Genomic DNA, 12,940 nt, shown 5'->3' with positions numbered 1-12,940 from the left:
AATAGATCCGGAGTCACGAGTCTAGAGCCTCTAAATGTAACAGAGTGTTATATTCATAGTAATAAAGAAAAGTCTAGGATAGGAAAAGACAATGCAATAAAGGGGAGAAGTCGGGTCCTGCGGACGTCAGGCAGCTACCTCAACAACTCCTAAACCGAAATCCAAGATGACAGTAAGCAGCTCCACTAAGTCTCCGGAGCACCTGAATCTGCACACATGGTGCAGGGAGTAAAGTGAGTACTTCCAACTCAGTGAGTAATAAACATATATAATGGCTGAAAGTAAGAAATCCCGAAATATTACAATATAAAGCTACAATCAACGATTCAGCATGTTAAATGATCAAACAACAACAAACAATGACAATTAAGGCCAATAGATATAAAATGCATGAATGCAATGCAATGCACATGACCGCTGCGGCGCGCAACCCGATCCATTTGGGTACCCGCGCTCACTATGGGGGTTCAGACTCCGGAGGGGCTCCTACAGCCCAAGCACAATATCATCGTAGCATTCGCTACGGCGTGCAGCCCGATCCATACTCAGTCCAGATATATATATGCATGCAAGCCACTCGGGCACAGTCAAAGTGTTCATCTTTTAGTTTCAATTATTAGGAGTTATAGAGCTATGTGTTTAAGTCTTCATTTATTTACTAAGCATTTCAAAACAGTGTCTAACTCAGGACTGATATTATGAAATATGCTAAGCATCATAGAAACAGTGATGAGGATCCCTGAAGGATGCAAATGATAGGCATAAAGCCCCAACATATTCATAAAATCCAAGTAGGATGATTACCAAACAAATTTCTAGTCAAGAACACCGTACGAACATCAATCGGAACGGACTGGGTCACAATCCCCAGTCACAATCGACCCCGCACTCGTTAGAGTGCGTGTCTCGCCTCAATATAGCGTCACAATGTGATATACCGGGGTTTCAAACCCTCAGGTCATCATCTACATCTATTACTCACCTCAAGCCGGCCACAAGTCTAGCTCGCTATGCCTTTGCCTTTCGAATCAACCTCTTCGCACGCCGAATCTGATTAAAACCACAACGAATACGTTACAATAGGCTAAAGAAACATAACCCAATCGAAAAGACTCGAAAAACACTAAAATTCACGAAGTTGGCAAAACCCGAGCCCCGGGCCCACTTCTCGAAAAATTACGAAATTTACATCACCGGATTCCTCGTCTCGCCACGAGTCCGTACATATAAAATTTACCAAAATCGGAGCTCGTTTGACCCTCCAAATTCCATTTTTACATCACAGCTTTCCAAGCCCTAGCTTGACCCGTTTTTGATGAAATTCTACTGATTTCTATGATAAATTTACCATAAACTCGAGTAATTAGGCCAAGAGACTTACCTCCAAATTGATTCTCAGTCAAAACCCTCGAAAATCCTCGCCCAAAGCTCTCCAAGTCGCTTAAAAATGGTGAAAACTACCCCTTGCTCGCGGATGAAATTTAACATTTAAAACCCTTCTGTTACCAGCGAATTTCGCTTCTGCGGTCCCGCTACCGCTTATGCGGGACCGCTTCTGCGGCCAAAAATCTGCTTAAGCGGTTTTCACTTAAAAACCGCCTATTCGCTTATGCGATTCAACCACCGCTTCTGCGGTTCCCTCAAGTCCGCTTCTGCGGTACAGTGTCCGCTTATGCGGACCCGCTGTTGCGAGCCACCTTCCGTTTTTGCGGAATTTTCCCTAGCCGGCCAACGATCGCTTCTGCGACCACATACCCGCTTCTGCGGTCCATTTCCGCAGAAGCGGGAACACCAGATGACAGCAAAAATCTGACCTGCAATACACCTCAAAACTCTCGTTTAACCACCCGAATTCACCCCGAAGCCCCCGGGACCTCAACCAAAAACACCCATACATCCTAACACCTCATTCAAACTTGTTCTCATCCTCAAAACACATCAAACAACGCTAAAACCATCAAATCACATCGAATTCAAGCCTAAGTTTCTTAAAAACTTCCGAATTACACATTCGATCAAAACCCGACCAAAACACCTCCGAATGACCTGAAATTTTGCACACATATCCAAAATCACCTAACGAAGCTATTGCAACTCTCGGAATTCCATTCCGACCCTCGGATCAAAATCTCACCTACCAACCGGAATTCGCCAAAATTCAACCTTCGCCATTTCAAGCCTAATTCTACACCGGACCTCCAAAATCACTTCCGATCGCACTCCTAAGTCACAATTCACCTCCCGGAGCTAACCGAATCACCGAAATTCACATCCGAGCTTTCTAACTAATAAGTCAACATTCGGTTGACTTTTCCAAACCAAACCTTCTTTAAAGAGACTAAGTGTTTCATTTGTTATCCAAACCAATTCAATTCAACTCTAACTCACCCATTGCTGATAATAAAACATGAAAGAGCAATAAATGGGGAAAACGGGGCTGTAACACATGAGACGACGGGTTGGGTCGTCACAGATATAGTTCTGATAGATGAGATACGATGCGGCATTGATGAGAGACTGGAGGTATGGAGGCAGGCTCTAGAATCTAAAGGTTTCAAGTTGAGTAGGACTAAGACGGAATATTTGGAGTGTAAGTTCAGCGACGTGACAGGGAAAACGGATGTAAAAGTGAGGCTTGACTCACAAGTCATCCCCAAAAGAGAAAGTTTCAAGTACCTAGGATTAATTATCCAAGGAGATGGGGAGATCGATGGGGATGTTACGCATCGTACTAGGGTGAGGTGGATGAAATGGAGGTTAGCGTCTGGAGTCTTGTGTGACAAGAATGTGCCACTGAAACTTAAAAGTAAGTTCTATAGAGCGGTGGTTAGACCAGCCATATTGTATGAGGTTGAGTGTTGGCCAGTCAAGAATTCACATATCTAGAAGATGAAAGTAGCAGAAATAAGGATGTTGAAATGTGTATGCGGGCACACTAGGCTGGATAAGATTAGGATGAAGATATTCGGGAGATGGTGTGTGTGGATCCGGTGGACGACAAGATATGGAAAGCGAGGCTTAGATGGTTCGGGCATGTGCGGAGGAAAAGACTAGATGCCCCGGTTAGGAGGTGTGAGTGGTTGGCTTTAGCAGGTATGAGAAGAGGTAGAGGGCAGCCTAAGAAGTATTGGGACGAGGTGATCAGGCAGGACATGGCACGACTCCAGATTTTCGAGGACATGGCTCTTGATAGGAAGGTGTGGAGGTCGAGCATTAGGGTTGTAGGTTAGGGGGTAGTAGAGCATTTTTCCTCTTTGAACCGGCTATTCTGATAGTGTTTTATCTAGGACTGCTAGTGGTTTATGTTGTGTTTCACACTTTTGCATAGTATTTGTGTTATTGCCCTTCCATTTATTTGCTGTTTCTCACGTTGCTGATACTATTTTTCTAATTTCTGTTGTTGTTACGGATATTTTGTCCCTGAGCCGAGGGTCTCACAGAAACAGCTTCTCTACCCCTCCAAAGTAGGGCTAAGGTTTGTGTACTCTCTATCTTTCCCAGACCCTACTAGTAGAATTCTACTGAGCTGTTGTTGTTGTTGTTGTAAATCTTAGTGCAGTTAAAAAATGATAGCCTGGTCATATATAGAATCTAATTGCGCTTTAATCAAAAATTGTCTTAATCCAAAGGGAGCTTGAGATCATGAGGTCTTTCGTTTCAAATATATTGATTCCTATTTAAGTGTAAATTGATGTCGAACTTTTATATTGATATTCTCCCTACTCGTGTGTGTTACCGGGTATCATTTGCATGCGTCTTCTATAAATAATGTAATAACTCTCTCCTTGTTATAAATAGTATTTTATTTATGGTGAATGTCTATATTTTAGAGAGATTTTGGGGTTTATTATTTGGTGGCTAAGTAACTTTTTTTTCATAAATAAAGGGGTTCTATTCCATTGTAATTCATCCCAAATCAATAAGATTTTCTCTCTCTACTTTTTTCTACAATAATCTTCTTCTTCTTTTATTATTTTATAACACGTTATCAGCACACTCTAACCAATTGAGTAGATGATTGGTTGTTTTAATTTATAGAAATACTATTAATTAGTTATCTAATGGTTGAGAAATTAAACCACCAGTGGAGAGAAGATATAGGAATTTGTGTGAGGCTCTTGAGTGAATACATTGATATTCCTATACTAGGCATCTGCTTGGGTCACCAAGTTTTGGGATACGTGCATGGTGCTCAACTTGTACATAATATTGATCATAATGATTGTCAATTATTTCATGAACTTCCTTCATGAATAAATTTTGGACTTAAGATAAGTATTTTACCTTATTTTTGTCTTTTAAATTCTTGAAATTCTATAATTTAATTTTAAATACGAGCAAAGACAATGAATTTTGATTATAACTCTAGTGGAACTTGTAAGAAGTTATAACCACCCGATGTGGTAAAAAATTTATGTCTTGCCATGATCAAATTTATGTATGATTATGAGCACAAGAAGTGAAACCCGTCCCATTGAATTTGCTTCATTCACATTCCCTTAAGAGAATGTGGTAGTAGTATGTGATAAGTCTGAAAGAAGAAAAAATTATTACCGTGAAGGTATCAATGGATATGGACGTGGCAATTGACGAAATTATAATCGTCATCATTGTGGTAATGAGAACAATGAGAGTTCTCAAAATAATCTTTCACTCTGTGAAAGCAATGTTTATCATCGATTTGACATGAGATTTTATAAAGTACATATAGATGATTATGGTCCATTTATAATGTGAGTGTGGCTTATGAATACATATTCATTCTGAAATAATATGAACCTGCTAGTGGTAGTAAATATACCACACTCACATCTGGAAGTAGGTTTGAGATGAAATAAGAAAATAATTCCATTATTATGGCATGAATGATCATTGATCACGTAAATATTGTAATTATGCCAAAATATTATGGCAATGTGATTTATTACAGGGCAAAAGTAATAGAAGAGACATATCTTACCTATAATGATTTTGACAATGACCATAAAGGTATAGTTTTCTCCTTGAAAGAGATATTTACCATATGGATGTTGATGAATATGTGGTAGTACAAAATTAACTGAGAGCTCTGGAAGAGACAATTATTACTGTTTTTGAGAAATAAAATTGATTATCAATAAGGTATTGAGTCGTAGTAAGTCTACTTATTGAGTTTCTAGCGTATTCACGAAAGTGGTTTGTTATATTGAGACTATAAATAAAGGAAATATTTAATATCTTCTATTACTACAACTTGTAGCGAGGTAATATGTTGTGAAAAGTTACCTGCTTTGTTCTCTAGTTTGTACTACATAAATTAAAGTATGCAATAATAAAGTAGAAGTTTATTGATATAAAAACCTATATCATAATAAATTTGGAGTTTATTGATAATTGCACATGTCATAGTGTAAACCTGAAGTTTATCATATTGATAATTTATCCAGTTGGCATAATTGATTTGGCCATGTTAATTTAAGTATAATGTGCAAAAATAAAAGAGAATTTACATGGGTAAGTATTAAAGAACTAGAAAGTTCTTTACGAATTCTCTTATGTTACTTGTTCTCATTAATTAATAGACCAACTAAAATTGCGATTGAATACCTTGAATTTTGGAATTTATCAAAGGTGAATATGGTCTCATTCACTTGCGATGTATACCATATAAGATACATCTATGAGATGGTTACATGTGCGATTATTATTAACCCGCAACCTGGTGTTTGCGAGGTAACTTGCTCAATAACTTAATTTCGAGCATAATTTCCATATTTTCTATTCAAGGTCGTTCATCTTGATAAATTGGTTTACATCACAGCTGGTTTAACAAAATAATTTATTGAGTGCCTCCACTTAATAGTTAAACTATTGCTTATGAGAATAAAATTATCTATATCAGTTTGATATACGTTATATACGAAAGTATATTACATTCTTCCTTCACAAGTGGTTCAGGGTCAGGAACCAAATAATTTTATTTTGTTATTATTGATGTGCAGTGTATATTTTGATTAACACCATAACGCACAAAGGTAAGTTTCCAAAGTTGGGGAAGCAAGTTATTTTTTCTAACATGAGGGGAAGACAAGATAAACTGTTGAGAAAAAGTTACGTGGGATGAATTATCATTTGTACCTCTAGATCCTCGAAGATAATATGAACTTGAAGTTCATAAAAAGATAATTCATCTGCAATAAAGCATGACAAACGAATTTGCTGACCCAAAGAAAATAATTATATTCTCACTGCAAATGCTCCTATTAGAATAAGTCCTGGAAGGACAAAGTCTATGTTACGTTTAAAGCGTATAAACAAATCAATTTCAAATAAAATTATTGATAAAGAAGATGAGCAAATGATCAAAACGATCATAAAGGGAGGCAAGTGATCTAGAAGATCACATGACATAACCCTTCATAAAATCTCATGAAGGTTTAGGTACCTGAAATTATGAATAAAGAGATCTCTATGTTATATCTCTATGAAAAAAGATATTGGAACCGATATAAAATGTTCGTCGACGACATCTATGATAGCGCTAAGTATAGATGAGGACCTTAAGTCTGTCGAATACAGACATACTAATATAGGTCAAATGGAAGAGACACAATTCGAATAGAACTGGTTTCATATGAAAGACATGTAGTTTTGAACATGTAGTTCGAACAGTCGAAAGTATAAAGTCAATGGTGTATGCAATCACTTTCATGTATATCTTGAATGTCTGGCATGGCATAAATACTTGATGTAAATCTATTTATATGGCTTATTTGACTATACTTATATGGCAATCCATGAACGATTTAAAATGCTTATAGCATATACAATTCTTGGAGAATTATGTTGTCCTGAATTACCATATCCTAAGTGCAATTTGTGCACATATGTATCTTGCTATAACTATAAGCATGATAATGTGAAAGCGAGAATTTTTACCTCTATGGAAATATTGAAAAAACCATTCCATGGCATTTTATGAAGACATTACATATCTATCAAGAATGATGATTTCAAGGTGCAACAAAATCATTCAAGTTAATATCGATGATTTATTTATCAAAATCTCTACCAATGATCTTTTGAAGATGGTGCACAAGATTGGAATACGAAGGCTCAAAGATGTGAATTGATTGTCTCTTAGGGGGAGTTAATACACATTGTACTCTTTTTTCCTTACAAGGTTTTGTCCTACTGGGTTTTTCTTGCAAGGTTTTTAATGAGGCAACCAAAATGCATACTGTTAGATATGTGTACTCTTCACTAGAATTTTTTTCCACTAAATTTTATTTTAGTTAAAGTTTTAACGAGGCACATTACCTATTGAAAAGTCATTCAAGGGGGAGTGTTATAAATAATATTTTATTTATGGTGAATGTCTATATTTAAGATAGATTTTAGGGTTTATTACTTGGTGGCTAAGTCACTTTTTCACTACAAATAGACAGGTTCTATGCCATTGTAATTCATCCCAAATCAATAAGAATTCTCTCTCTATTATTTTTCTCTACAATAATCTTTTTCTTCTTTTATTGTTTTATAACACTCCTACCTTTATTTAAAAAATGATCTTAAAAGAGTTATATGCACTAGAGATTTTGTTTTTCAAGTTAGGTTCCCAAACTTTATAGATTTTAACCACAAATTTTCTTAATAATTTTTTTACTTCATCAATTAGCAAAGTTTAATTTCTAACTCTTGATGTAATTTATAAGACTCAGAAAAGCAAGAATGACTTATAGAATTTTCTTTGGGTGTTTTTTTGGTCATTTTGCGTCTTTAAGTGACATGTCTCAGAAAAATAAATCAAGTATCATACTTGTTAACACAAAAAGCATAAGCTGCGGATGGATCTCTAACACCAATATTTAAATGGGATATTTACACAAATAGCCGGTTATATTCACTATTTACTTTTTCTTATCATATACATAGATTATACATTGATTATATACAATTATATACATATAATATATAAATTATGTATATATTATACATCCACGTGCTATTTTTAGTTTAAGCGATTGGATGAGCGGCTATTTTAGCTATTTGAACAAGCATGCCAAGGGCTTCCAATCATTAGAAGCACAAATTTACATCCTCAAATGGTTTAAAAAATTAGTCTCAATATTAGTGATTGTTTATTCGGACTCAAATGACTGAGTGTGCCAGTACAAGTGATTGATTAAACAAACACACGAACTTCAAATATTATGTGTATTGGTCAAAATCTGACCGTTACAGACGGCCTAATCGAGATCCCGTCCAAGCGACGAGATAGTGAAAGACGACATGGTTTGCTCCAAAACCCCGTACTCATAATACCCACCACGACAAAGAACGATACTCAGGAAACGACAAAAGTGGACGTGGTGCGAAAGTGTATTGACCCATAGTGAGGATTCCATAACTATATATAGAGTAGGAGTCTTTCATTAAAAGGGGGGCTTTTTCTCTCTCTTCCCTCTCCTCGATAATCTTCTTAGCAAAAGAGAGGCAACGTCATCTTCCATGGAGGATGAAAAATAGTCATCTCCATCGATTAACAAAAGAAGAAATGACAAATATCAATAAGATTGATCACCCCTATTTCATCTTATGCATTATTTTCTGATTTGTTTATGGATCTGGAGGTTATTAAGTTTGACTAAGATTTACCTCTTCATTCTCTTTAATTGATTTATCCAAAAAGGTTCCAATATCTTTTGAGTCAAACCATTTGGCGCCGTTTGTGGGGATTTCTTAGTGAAAACTTCCTAGTCTCCTCCAGATCAAAAACCGGAAACATGATCACCCACCGAGAGGAACAGTAAGCGAATCTCACACGCCAACCTAGATCATGGCGCTATATACAAGCAAAAGTTACTACCAACATCATCCCCCACACGCCGGGCAGCCCATGAACCAGTCAAAACAAGCCTGGCCCGCACAGGATGAAGGCATAAAAAGGAAGGGAAAGAGAACCGAACACGGTTACCAAACTCAGAAAATACCATCCCCGTCAACTATTGAAGCGCCAAGAAGAGCAAATAACGCCACCGATCCACCTTCGTTCACCAACTCATCAGATCGGGATAAAGAGGATATCATCCTAACCCACCTTCTGCTTGTTGCCCAAAGAAGAACGCAAGCGTACCACGGGCGAGCAAGCAAGGGAACATCCCAACTGAAGAATGGGAGATTATTACGGAACCACCGAAATATCGTCCACCAGACGAACTCGACGCCTCGGAAGTGATGCCCTTCGAATGATACTTCCTCTCCCTCACCAAAAAGGTGTCCCAAGAAAGCCTTCCTGGGGACTTAAAGATCGGTCCGACGAGGAGGAACCCCCCGAGGTCAAAGCGTAATTCATCGTCCCATCCACCAATGACATCTCAAGACCGGAGAACGAAAAGGTTAGACAGGAAAACTCCAATATGTGTGTGAAACGAGTGTGAGCTAAGCAACAACGTTTCCTGCTCTCCGATATCACGCTCCCCGACGCAAGCAAAATTAAGCAGACTGGGACTCACCCGAGAAACGCAGGAGCTAAGTAAAAATGGGACTCCCTTCTTTTATGGTTCTAGTTATGATATTTTATGCCACAGTTTTTTTGGTTCAATTCTTGCTTCCGTTGCTACAGGTTTTAAACATTGTCTTGTTAGAGGCTCATAGTTGTGAATCTTAGCTTCCTTATGGTTAACTGCATTTCCTATTCGGGGAAGTAAATTACATGGAAAACGCGTGTTGTTTGTCTGTAATATCTTCTCCAGCTAGCGGATGTTCATGGTTATATTCTCACTTTCGCTGCTGATTCGATTTGCCATCTTTTTTAGTCGTACTCAGGCTACGGCTCGCTTTTATGGCTTAGCAACTTTATATGGATGTACTTGATTGTTATTGGTACAGATTCTAGAAGAAGAGATTCAGGCAGTAATATGTAAAGCTTTGGAAGAGATATCATCTGAAAAGCGGTATCACGAGAAGTGCCTATTATTGTTGGCTCATGCTTTACAGTTCTACGAAGAAAACAAGTCACAAGGGCAAGTGAGCTCAATATTCTCCAGTAAAAGCAAAATTGAGTGCGTCGGGATTCACCCCGACATATGCACGCACAGTGCGGCGACTTGCGGTTCTCCAAAATCCGACCGTGAAACAACGGGTTAATATTTCGACGAAAGCTCGAAATGACACCCCTAAGGCCAAGGGCCTCCGCCAAAAAGAAGAGCTCGACCTCGATCGAACAATGACGGGTTAATATTTCGACGAAAGCTCGAAATAACACCCCTAAGGCCAAGGGCCTCCGCCAAAAAGAAGAGTTCGACCTCGATCGAACAACGACGGGTTAATATTTCGACGAAATCTCGAAATGACACCCTTAAGTCCAAGGGCCTCCACCAAAAAGAAGAGTTCGACCTCGATCGAACAACGACGGGTTAATATTTCGACAAAAGCTCGAAATAACACCCCTAAGGCCCAAGGGCCTCCACCAAAAAGAAGAGTTCGACCTCGATCGAATAACGACGGGTTAATATTTCGGCGAAAGCTCGAAATGACACCCTTAAGGCCAAGGGCCTCCGCCAAAAAGAAGAGTTCGACCTCGATCGAACAACGACGGGTAAATATTTCGATGAAAGCTCGAAATGACACCCCTAAGGCCAAGGGCCTCCGCCAAAAAGAAGAGTTCGACCTCGATCGAACAACGACGGGTTAATATTTCGACGAAAGCTCAAAATGACACCCTTAAGGCTAGGGCCTACGCCAAAAAGAAGAGTTCGACCTCGATCGAACAACGACGGGTTAATATTTTGACGAAAACTCGAAATGACACCCTTAAGACCAAGGGCCTTCGCCAAAAAGAAGAGCGACCTCGATCGAACAATGATAGGTTAATATTTCGAGCAAAGAAAGCTCGAAATAACACCCTTAAAGCCAAGGGCCTCTGTCAAAAAGAAGAGTTCGACCTCAATCGAACAACGACGGGTCGACATTTTGACGAGAATTCGAAATGATACCCCTAAGACCGAAAGTCATCGCCGAAGAAAACCGGGACTCGCGACGGGATGATACTTTGGTTTAAGCTCGAAAATAAATCCCTACGGCTAAGGCCGCTATTAGAAAAAGAATCCGATACCATTCGAACGTTGATGGATTAGCACCTCGATATAAGGTGAAAAGCACCGTCCCGTCGGCTAAAGCCGTCATCAAGGCTCTACTCAAACCGAGCGACCTTGAAGTCCCCTAAGAAGCGGGAGGTCAGCATGCTGAAATCTACTTTGCATCAAAATTACGAAGAGCAAAACAGGAAAAGGAGTATAGAAGGCATGTAACAATAAAAAATCCTCTTCATACAAAGCCACTGCGCAAACAACCGCAAATTACCTACAGCTAAAATCAACGGATACCAAGAAAAGAACAATAAACAACAATAAAAAAAAGAGAAACAAAGATAGCAATTCTTTCACTCGGCACCATCTCCAGGAGATCTTCCCTCATCACCCGCACCCTCATCACCTTCCGGCGTTGCAGAGTCATATCCACAGTTAACACGAGCCTCTCGTGCCTTCGCCCCGTGCTCCTTCATATGCGGCCTCAGTAACGTTGCCCTCCTCCCACAAACTCTTGTAGATGTCGCGCTGGGCTTCAGCATGAACCCAAAGCTCGTGCAAATGACTAGGAATAGCGGCGGGGGAGGATTTGACTTGAGCCAACAGTTTCTCCTTTTCAGCCTCAAGAGTAGTGACCCGGTCCCTTAGGGTCGATGCCTCTCGGTCGTTCTCACCGATGCGCTCCTCAAGCTTCACTTCCCTCAACGTGGCCGTCGCCCTCTCCTATTCCTGCTCGGATTGGAGGACGCGGATGGTGTTCTCTAAAGCCGCAGCCCTCGCCAAAGCTGATGACCAAGCACTCTCGATATTTTCCAAACCGGCAACTTTTCTCTCCAACTCGGTCAACTTCCCCATCCACTCCGCGCTCATCGCCTCGACCCTGATAAGGTTCTGATCCATCTCTGATTGCATAGACCTCAACTTCTCCTGAAGATATTCGCACTCTGCAGCAACCCCTTTGCCCAGCTCAAGCTCTTCGTCCTTTGCACGAAGTTGCTCCTCGAGTATACTAATTCTACGGATAGCCTCCATCAGTTGCTGGTCCCTCTTCTCCAGCTCCTCGCTGAGGGATCGAGCATCAGGGTTCGCCTTCAGTCGCTCGTGCATCTCACGGCACTTATCGCGATAGCGCTGATATTTCTCCAGCATTGTCAGGAAAATCTTGGCTCGAGTATCAGCCCAGCGAGCACTCTTAATCTCCACCATATACGTCTGAAAAACGAAAAGACAGGCTAAGGCCAGGCCGGCAAGAAAAATGAAAGGAACATAAAAGAAAAGTGAAACGTACCCTCAAGCCCATAGCGGACACTTCGTGCATCAAATCAATATCAGGAACGTTCCGAAGAGCCTCGCTCTCGGCAGCGGAGCACAAGAGGTCAAACTGCGGCACCAGGTCCTCCGTATCTCCCAGAAGGTTGATATCCAACGAAATCTCAAGAATACGGGACGGCCCTCCCGCCTGAACCACCGAACGGGTAAGACCCTCCTCAAACATCCTAACATCATCAGGATCAAGATCAGACTCAGATTCGTAGTCGTCGACCACGACACCCTTTCCCCTTTCTACTGCCGAGGAAGAAGCACGACCAGGTACCGAGGATGAAGGCCCGTCCAAAGTAGTAGCAGCGGCCTCAGAAATCTGACCCCCCATCACGGCCGGTGGCAGATTAATCACAGCGGCAAGAATTTCCGTTGATGGGTCGGACACAACAGCTGGCACCGCCTCTATACGCGGAACGGCATCAACTCCCGCCTCAGATCTCATCAAGGGAAGGCCTTCCTCTAAATATATCACGGTTGAAGGAGTCGTTTCGAACTCCACTCGGCGCCTCTTTGATGGCCCCTCCCTTTCCTCGGCACGGGAAGATTCC

The sequence above is a fragment of the Nicotiana attenuata genome, unplaced genomic scaffold (assembly GCF_001879085.1).
Source record: "Nicotiana attenuata strain UT unplaced genomic scaffold, NIATTr2, whole genome shotgun sequence".
Classification (NCBI taxonomy): domain Eukaryota; kingdom Viridiplantae; phylum Streptophyta; class Magnoliopsida; order Solanales; family Solanaceae; genus Nicotiana; species Nicotiana attenuata.
This window is presented reverse-complemented; position numbering follows the sequence as displayed.